This window comes from Lactuca sativa, chromosome 9, assembly GCF_002870075.4.
Source record: "Lactuca sativa cultivar Salinas chromosome 9, Lsat_Salinas_v11, whole genome shotgun sequence".
Classification (NCBI taxonomy): Eukaryota; Viridiplantae; Streptophyta; class Magnoliopsida; order Asterales; family Asteraceae; genus Lactuca; species Lactuca sativa.
In genome coordinates, this window is record NC_056631.2 from 117210165 (window position 1) to 117219749 (window position 9585).

Sequence of the window (9585 nt, forward strand, 5' to 3'; positions counted from 1 at the left end):
TCTTACTAAGTTTATCTTAGTTCAATTTGTAACGTAATTCGGTTGTTAATGGTGTTCTGTAAACAGTTCATAACGAGAGTCTTTATATGATAAACTCATGTGTTTTGGTAGTTTTGTATCCAAGTGAAACCTTGTAAGTTGACCCAAGCTAGGTCCTTGTTATGACCCATTGATGTATGCTTAGTTATATAATTAAGACTACATAGACCTTCGTGTCTGTTAGGTATGTCCTAAACTCATCTTGTTAATATGATTCTAGAAATTCTGGCTTCAGCGAAAATTTTAACCTAGATGTAGGTTTACTCCAGATTATTGTAAGGAATAGTTTTGATAGCAACTAGATACCTTGATTAGTATAACCGCTTAAATCGCAGTGTCGTGTTTATGCTTAGAATAGAGTAGCACCAACGCATACTCATGAACCTATTTTACGAGGTCTAGTGATCGGTATGAACTTTACTCACGACGATCCGTCCCTTGCGATGCCTGAGGCAAAGTCGATGCAACTTGCAGCTCTGCCAAATGATGCTTGGTTGCAATCCTCCTCTCTTTGGTTGCCGTGTGTCTACCCTGTTACTCTCTTTCCTCTTCACGAGCGGCGATAAGGTTTTAAAAAGAATGTTGGCTTCTGAAATAGTAGTTTCTTTCTGAGTCTCGGGTACGTGAGACGGTAGGGTATGTAGTAACGCGCAGTTTTCTGAACTCGGGTTGTAGTTTTCCTATTCTATTCCCCGATGTTCGCGATCTGCCGGGTCTTCGCCGGGAGGGCTTTGTCAGTCGATCTCCCGTGGTTGAGGTCATAGCACCCTCGTTGGTCCCCACGTGGTGGTTGTTGTCATTGTTGTCGACATTCAACCCTCAATCACGGTTACCCAACGGGGTACAAGTTCGATGTAGTCGAAACGGTTCGCGGGAACCCTTGCTATGCATAGAGGATTGACTACCTCCGGTTCCGCTTCTAATTCTTCTCATAACCACCCACCATTTCTCTAGTTGGGAATGTGGGGGTCGCATGGTAAGTAGGATCTTGCTATGTTGTACGTGCGAGAATAGGAGTGGTAGAGATAACTACTAGGCATCTAACTCTATAATTAATTACTTATAGGGGTCTTTAGTTTTCACATAAGTTGGTTATAGTATTACAAAATACTCCTATATTATTTTAATGTTTGATTTGTGCTATTCAATGTTTGTTTTTAGATAGAATTGGTAAGTGTTTAGACATGTTTCAACGCCACAACCATTCTCGGGCATATGCTAATCACTTCTGGGTTAGACATAGTTGATCAGGCTATGTCCTTCCCAGACCTGACTATACATCCCCAAGCCTACTTGTGCCATTCAACAATCATTGCTTTTGTTTTGTTCTACCATGATGTTGATCTTAGTATGTATGCATGCATGTATACTTTTAATAAGAAACTATTTATTTCTAAAAGTATAGTTATTTGGAAAATGTTAAATCAGAGACCTTAGTCCCAATGCATTTATAGTTTGTATATCTTATGTGGTTCGATATACTTAGTTCACTATAAACAATTCTCTGATACCAATCTGTCACACCCTCAAACCAAGGATTGCGGAAACGTCCGGGGGTGGAGGACTTCATGTATAGTATCACAACAACGAGTATAATAGTGCTCAAAGTAAATACAACCATCATAAATATAATTGAAAAAGTTACACCAAAGTATATTTTTACATGATTCAAATCAATTACGTTATGATGACAAAATGAACTGTTTAACGATTTATCATCCCATCCTCAAAACGTTGTTGATTTCCTGTTTCACTGAATTTCTGAGAATACAAGTAGTTTTGAAAAAGTGTCAACACAAAGGTTGGTAAGTTCATAAGTTTTTGAGATAAGGAGTTTGGAAACCGTTCTTTGTAATGTGTTGTGTGTTACCAAGAAAAATCCAATATTTTCCTTTTAAAAGTTATGTTGTCCTAAATCCCAGGACCAAGAGTAAACATGTATTTTCCGTACTTAATGATATAATCGTGGTTTTAAATCGGCATAAAACCCTTTTTGATTTGAGGGAAAATCCCGTAATGAATTACGTGTAGTCTTAAATACCAAGACCGAAAGTGTACAGTAATATCCGTACTTATTGAGATAGAAGGTGATTTTAAATTGACATAACACCCCTTTTTATTATGAAAATTACCATAAACTTTTTTGAGTTGTTAACTTTCTATGTGAGTCGCTATAACCATACTATGACTGAATGAACCTTCCACGACGTTTCTCAGGCGTCACGAAACTGATATGACATTTGTCACCACAGACCTGCCGGTCTAGCTGTTGCATGCAGCTCAGGTGTGGGGTGTCTAACCTAAAATAGAGTGTTGGATTAGTGTCTAAGTCCATAACTATTTTGGTATGCACTTGACCCGATGGTGCATGGTCCTTTTGGGTTGCCTTCACCAAAGCAACTTGATAGGATGAATAATGGAGAGAAAGGATTAAATATGATTTATTAATATATTATGGGAATAATATATTAAAGGAGATTAATTAAACTTAAGGGACTTGTACTGTCAATTATGATAGTTGAATATTGAGCTAATGGACTCCATATTAAAGGGGTGGACGAATTCTATGGGGAAACCCATTAGAAATCGTCCTAAGGCCTTTAAGGAATGAGCCCATGGGTTGCTTAGGGCTTAAGCATCCAAATTAGGGTTTCCTTGTTAGATAACCCTAATAGCCTCACTATTTAAGGAACCCTTATGCCCAAAAACGTGGACAAGACTTCTTCTAGGGTTTCCACACGTTTTGGGCAGCCTCCTTCACTTCTCTTCTTCATCCTCTTGCTCTTGGTGTTTATGAGCCATTAGAGGAGTGACATTTGTGACTCTAAGCTTTCTAAAGTCAATACAAGAAGGAATTGTAATTGTTATTGCTACATAACAATCAAGGTAATATCTTAAACCCATTCTTATGTTAATATGATTACTTGTTTGCTAGAACTAGGGTTTATAGTCTTGGATGAATTGCATGTACAATAGAGAAACCTAGATCCAAGCATTAGGGTTTGTATGAGCACATAGGATGTTCTTATGGCTAAAACCCATCAGTGGTATCACAGCCTAGATTGGTTTCTATTGTATTGATGCATATTTGATCGAAATCAGCACTGAAAATCGAAATTTTTGGGTTCTAAGTGTTTGACTCGCCGAGTCACTTGGTGCACTCGCCAAGTCAGGTGTACTCGATGAGTCCATGTCCAGACTCGATGAGTCGAAACGTCTGACAGCTAATTTTCGCGATTTTCTTCCTGTTTTGGGTTTGGATAATTACCTTAAATATGTTTTTGTTATAAAATCCGAATTTTATCAAAATTTGGTTATTATCCTTACCTAAATAGAAGATAATTGTCAAAATTTAGATAATCATTTGTGTCATTAGATAATATTTGATTATTTGTAATTTAGATTTGAATTATCTTGCATGAAAAGTCTCAATTTTTCCTCTTTAGGTTTTATAGTTTAAATTTGAACTTAAAAGTTTTGTTTTGAAATTTAATTAGTTGAAACCCTAATGTTTTAAAATGTTTCAAAACTTGACCTCAAGTTTTGGAATTTAAAAGTTGATTAAAAGTTTAATTTAGGAATGTTAAATTCTAAAACCCTAGTATTGTTTTGAAAAGTTCAAATCACACCCATATGGTTTTATTAATTAATTAAAGTGTATAATTAAAAGAGGTTTAATAAATCCATAAAGTTTTGGTTTACAATTTAATTGAATTAAAAATATAATTGTTAAATTTAACTACCTAGTATTTTAAAAGTGTTAAATACACCATATGCTATATATATCATTAAAAGTCTAACATTATATATGTATGAGTAAAAGTCAGTCTTACCGTTAGTAGGCCTCATTCACGAAGTTGGGCTATAAGGGGTGTTTAAGGAAATTGCCTATAAAATGGCGATTGAATGGGTATCCACTCTTACCCACCACACTCTTGACTAGTGGAGGGTCGTTAGCCGAACGGGTAGGATAGGACAAAAACCTTCCATTATAAGTATATTGAAGTACAAACGTAACTAAATTTTTACAAATTCTCAATCTTAGTTACTTAGGCAAAAGTGAATTGATGCAATTCCATGAAATTACACTTTGTATCCTTGCGAAGACGTTAGTGGAGCGTGTGTGGTTAAGCGGCACACTAAATGGTTCTAAGAAAAGGTGGCAAAGGGTGACTCAATGTTTGTCATAGTTCGGTGGAGCGTGTGTGGTTTACCGACACATCGAATAAGTGACTGTAACATGTGAGGGCACCATGTAAGTTTGCATGGTTATTCACACCCGCTTTGTGATCCTCGGCATCCCAGTCACAAACTAGAGGCGCATATCGAGATTTAAACATGTCATTGAATAGTTCAATGAATCTCATAGGATCTAGGAGTTTTCATAGAATTAAAACTTAAATTTCTTTTTCATTTTTCATGGTGGAAATTAGTGAATTGTCATTCACTAACCTTCAAATATTCTGCAACTAAATTACGGCATCCCTTTTCTAGGTTGTAGCGTATTGTGTTGGGTCCTAGCCTTAATATCTCATTTGAGTGATTTATTAAGGACTCAATCAATGTCACACCCCGACCAACGGCGGAAACGTCGGGGTTATGACGTTTACAATTGGAACCACAGTCAACCACATATATTGAACATTCATAAATTAATATATTACGAACCTTGGTTTTGTAAACATTATTACAATATAGTAATTATTCAAATACGAAATATTAAAATAAACCAAATTCATAATAAAGAAAACTACGATCTCCTTGAAACCGATGGTTTACCTCCAACTTCTTAGTTACCTGAGAATACACATTTAAAATACGTCAACAAAATTTGTTGGTGAGTTCCACAGGTTTTGACTCCGTAAATTTTATATAAAATAAACAGATAAAGTTTGGAGTATTTGCAAAAAGAAATGTTTAACAAAAAAAAATATTAGTAGTACAACCTTGTAGAAGTTTGTATTAGTATTTAGGTATCTAGGGTTTGGTGGAGTAAATAACCGAGCTATGACTTGTTCAAGCCTCTGTAAAGCACAAAAAGGTGCTTGTTATCCCAACGACGTTTCATCGACGTCGTGATAAAAGAATTAGATAAAGAAAACAAGAAGCTATCGTCTGATTTGTCTCGTCATACGAAGGTTGTAGCTAGCAACCGCACAGACGAGGGTGTCAACCCGTATAGATCTATACAAAACGTTCTTCGCTCACAAAGGATTAACGGTTATGACAGAGGACTTTACTAAGTTGGTTTTTCTTAGTTTGATGAATAATAGACTCCACCAACAATCCCAAGTTTAGTTACCAGTTTACTAATGACGATGTTTGAAAACATAATGTCGTACGTTTACCAACTTTAAAGGTAAATTAATATTGTTTCCCTGACACTATAATAACTTGATCATACAAAATATAATGTACATATTATTATTAATGAATAATAACCCTTTTTTAAAATTTATTATCGAGTATAAACATAACCATAGAAATAGTTTTGTTAAAGTTTAGTTTAGGTCGTGGCATAATTATAGTCATATATAGTGGTATATTAATATATTCACTTTTATTCATAAAATACTCACGAAATTTTATAGTAACAACATATTTATCCATTTATATATATATATATATATATATATATATATATATATATATATATATATATATATATATATATATATATATATATATATATATTAAACTGTATATAAATAATCTATGTTTATGTCATGACCAATAGGACATATGCAGCCTTAACTGACATCCATTTGTGTAAAGAGTTTAGCGTTATTATTTTTATACGTTAATGATCTATACACTTTAAAATAATAATAATAATACATGTATATCTTTATGAATCATTATATAGATTCTAGCATGAGATAAATTATGGTATTTCTTTGTGACATGTTCGATAATACGATTTAAAATATATAGATTAGCTTAAAATGGAATATAAACCGAAATATAACATAAAATGTCGTTAAACTTAAATAAGTATTAGTAAGTTTAACTAGAACAATTTTTCATATGTATTCTCCCCCATAATTTTTTTTTAAAAGATAAAATGGGGTCTTAGATACTCACCCTGGTTGCGTATCGTTAGTTGTTTCAAGGAAAGTTCGTGAGATTTCGAGTTTCACCAAGGCTTTAGTTTTGTATGCTTTTGGGGAGGTCTAGTTCCTTGTTGGGTTCATATTGAGTTACCAAAAAGAAATGAAGTGGAAAAGTGATGTGAATTGATAGGAAATGAAACAAAAGTGGGAAAGATGGTTTATATAGAGAGGAGGGTACTCAATATCTTTCTTCAGATTTCTTATAATTACTTTGATCTTAGAATCCAGGTGGTAGGATAAATAAATAAAATATAAGAAGTGTGAGAAAGGGAGGGGGTAACGAGATGAAGTGTAGGGGAAAATAGGCTAGTATAGCTTATATGATGCAAGTTGCACTGCAAGTTGCACGTGAACTTCTTTGCTTAACCAATTTATCATATTCCATTATTAAATTTTACCATTTTATTCCCTGTACTCCTTTGTTTCAAGACCCATACTTTCTTATTTCTTAAAATTTTTATTTATTACTTATGTCTAGCAATTTATACTTTGGCTAAAATATTAACGTATTGGTATTTAAAAGTTTATATTCTTGGTTGCATTATTTATAAACCTTTGGGTGCTTTTAACTATGACTCATAGTAAATCATTTTATATTTCTATAAAATAAGTAAAAGAATGGTCGTCTAAGTTATAACTAGGTGATTATACAACTTCCGTCGTATTTGTTCGTAAACGACTTAATTTAATTAAATTAAATCTGATATATAAGTTCATTTACGGTATCACACATAAACATTCTAAGTACATTTATGAGATCAAAATCTTCCGTTATTCGAAGCCGTGTGAATATAATGATTTGAACAAAAGTTTTTATTTTTATTCTATCATTTTCACATAACCGGTTCTAATTAAAGATAATTTATTAAAAATAAACTTTGCTATTAGTCGTAATCTTAGACCAGGAAATTTTCCGAAGTTATTATTTAAATCGCAACAAAGTTTCTCCGAATCCTTAGGTAATACAACATTTGTTATTAATTATCAGTATATATTATCTTACAAAATTCTATATTTTTGCCAAATGTTACATTCTCCCCCCGTTAATAGAATTTCGTCCCGAAATTTAACTTGTAGACGGGGTGTCGTTAAACAATTGGGGGTATCTTTTCCTCATCTGGTCTTCGTGTTCCCAGGTGAATTTTGTTCCTCGTTGAGAGTTCCAACGCACCTTCACGATAGGGATTTGACTATGCTTTAAACGCTTGACTTCTCGATCCATAATCTCCACAGTTCTTCGACGAATTGGAGTTTTGTGTTCAGTTGAATCTCTTCGAGAGGTATTACATCGGTATAATCTGACAGACACTTCTTCAGGTTTGACACATGAAAGACATCATGCACTTTGTCTAGTTCCTGAGGCAACTTTATTCGATAAGCAACAAGACCAATTATGTCGAGAATTTCAAAAGGTCCAATGTATCTTGGGTTTAACTTGCCTCTCTTCCCAAACCGAATCATACCTTTCCATGGTGAGACTTTTAACATCACTCGGTCCCCAACCTGGAATTCTAGAGGTTTACGTCTCATGTCAGCATAACTTTTCTGACGATCACGTGCGGCCTTAAGTCGATCTTTAATCTGAACTATCTTTTCGGTCGTTTCGTGAATTATCTCTGGCCCGGTGCACAGAGTGTCACCTGTGTGTTCTCGCACCAATTGCGTATCTCCAACCTCTGTCCAACATATTGGCGATCTACACTTACGTCCGTATAAAGCTTCATACGGTGCAGTTTTGATGCTGGTGTGATAGCTATTATTATAAGAGAACTCAATCAATGGTAGGTGAGTATCCCAAGAGTTCCCAAAGTCTATCACACATGACCGAAGCATATCTTCCAGTGTTTGAATGGTTCGTTCACTTTGACCATCGGTCTGGGGATGATAAGTAGTGCTCATATCTAAGCGAGTTCCCATAGATTTTTGTAGTGATTTCCAGAACCTAGAAGTGAATCTACTATCTCTATCTGAGATAATAGAAATTGGTACTCCATGAAGTTTGACAATTTCCCTGAGATACGTTCTTGTTAGCTTTTCCATTTTGTTAGTTTCTTTGATTGGTAGGAAATGGGCAGACTTCGTTAACCTATCAACCACCACCCAAATAGTGTCGTAACCGTTAGAGGTCTTAGGTAGTTTGGTGATAAAGTCCATTGAAATTTGTTCCCATTTCCACTCGGGGATCTCGGGTTGTTGTAGTAATCCCGAGGGCTTTTGATGCTCTGCCTTGACTTTTGAACATGTCAGGCATTTGCCCACATAAGTGGCAATCTTAGCTTTCATATTAGGCCACCAATACAATTTCTTCAGATCCATATACATCTTGTCAGAGCCAGGATGTACTGAATATCTTGATCGGTGAGCTGCTTCCAAGACTAAGCTCCTGATCTCACCAAACTTTGGTGTCCAGATTCTGTTCATGAAATAACGGGTTCCATCATCCTTAAGCTCAAAATTCTTATCCATTCCTCGTAAAGTTTCTCTCCCAACATTATCTTCTTTTAGGGCTTCCAATTGCGCTTCCTGGATTTGTGCATTGAGGTTGGAATGGATGGTCAATGTCAGTGCTTTTACTCGTCGGGGTTTCACACGTTCCTTACGACTTATGGCATCTGCTACAACATTTTCTTTTCCCGGATGATACCGAATCTCGCATTCGTAATCGTTCATTAACTCGATCCATCTCCTTTGCCTCATATTTAGTTCCTTTTGATTGAATATGTGTTGGAGACTTTTATTATCAGTGTAAATGATGCACTTGGTTCCATAGAGGTAGTGTCTCCAAATCTTTAAGGCAAATACTATTGCTCCTAACTCGAGGTCATGGGTTGTGTAGTTGTTTTCGTGGATTTTGAGTTGGCGAGAGGCATATGCAATGACCTTGTCTCTCTGCATTAATACGTACCCCAGGCCTTGAATTGACGCATCGCAGTATACTACGAAATCTTCAGTTCCTTCAGGTAAGGATAGGATTGGTACACTACACAATCTCCGTTTTAACTCCTGGAATGTAACTTCCTGCTTGTCTCCCCAATCAAATTTAGTTTCTTTATGTGTTATTTCAGTTAGGGGCTTTGCTATCTTGGAGAAGTTTTCAATAAATCTCCTATAGTAGCCTGCAAGGCCTAAGAATTGGCGCACTTCCGTTGGCGTCTTTAGTGTATCCCAATTCTTAATTACTTCAGTCTTTGCAGGATCCATGTGTATTCCTTTGTTAATCACTACATTCCCAAGGAAATGTACTTCTCTGATCCAAAACTCGCATTTGGAAAGTTTGGCGTACAATTTTTCTTTCCTCAGCAGTTCCAAGATTAATTTCAGGTTTTGGCCGTGTTCTTCTTTGGTGCGAGAATAGATTAGAATGTCATCTATGAATACTATCATAAATTTATCTAAGTATTGCTTGCACACACGATTCATAAGGTCCATGAAT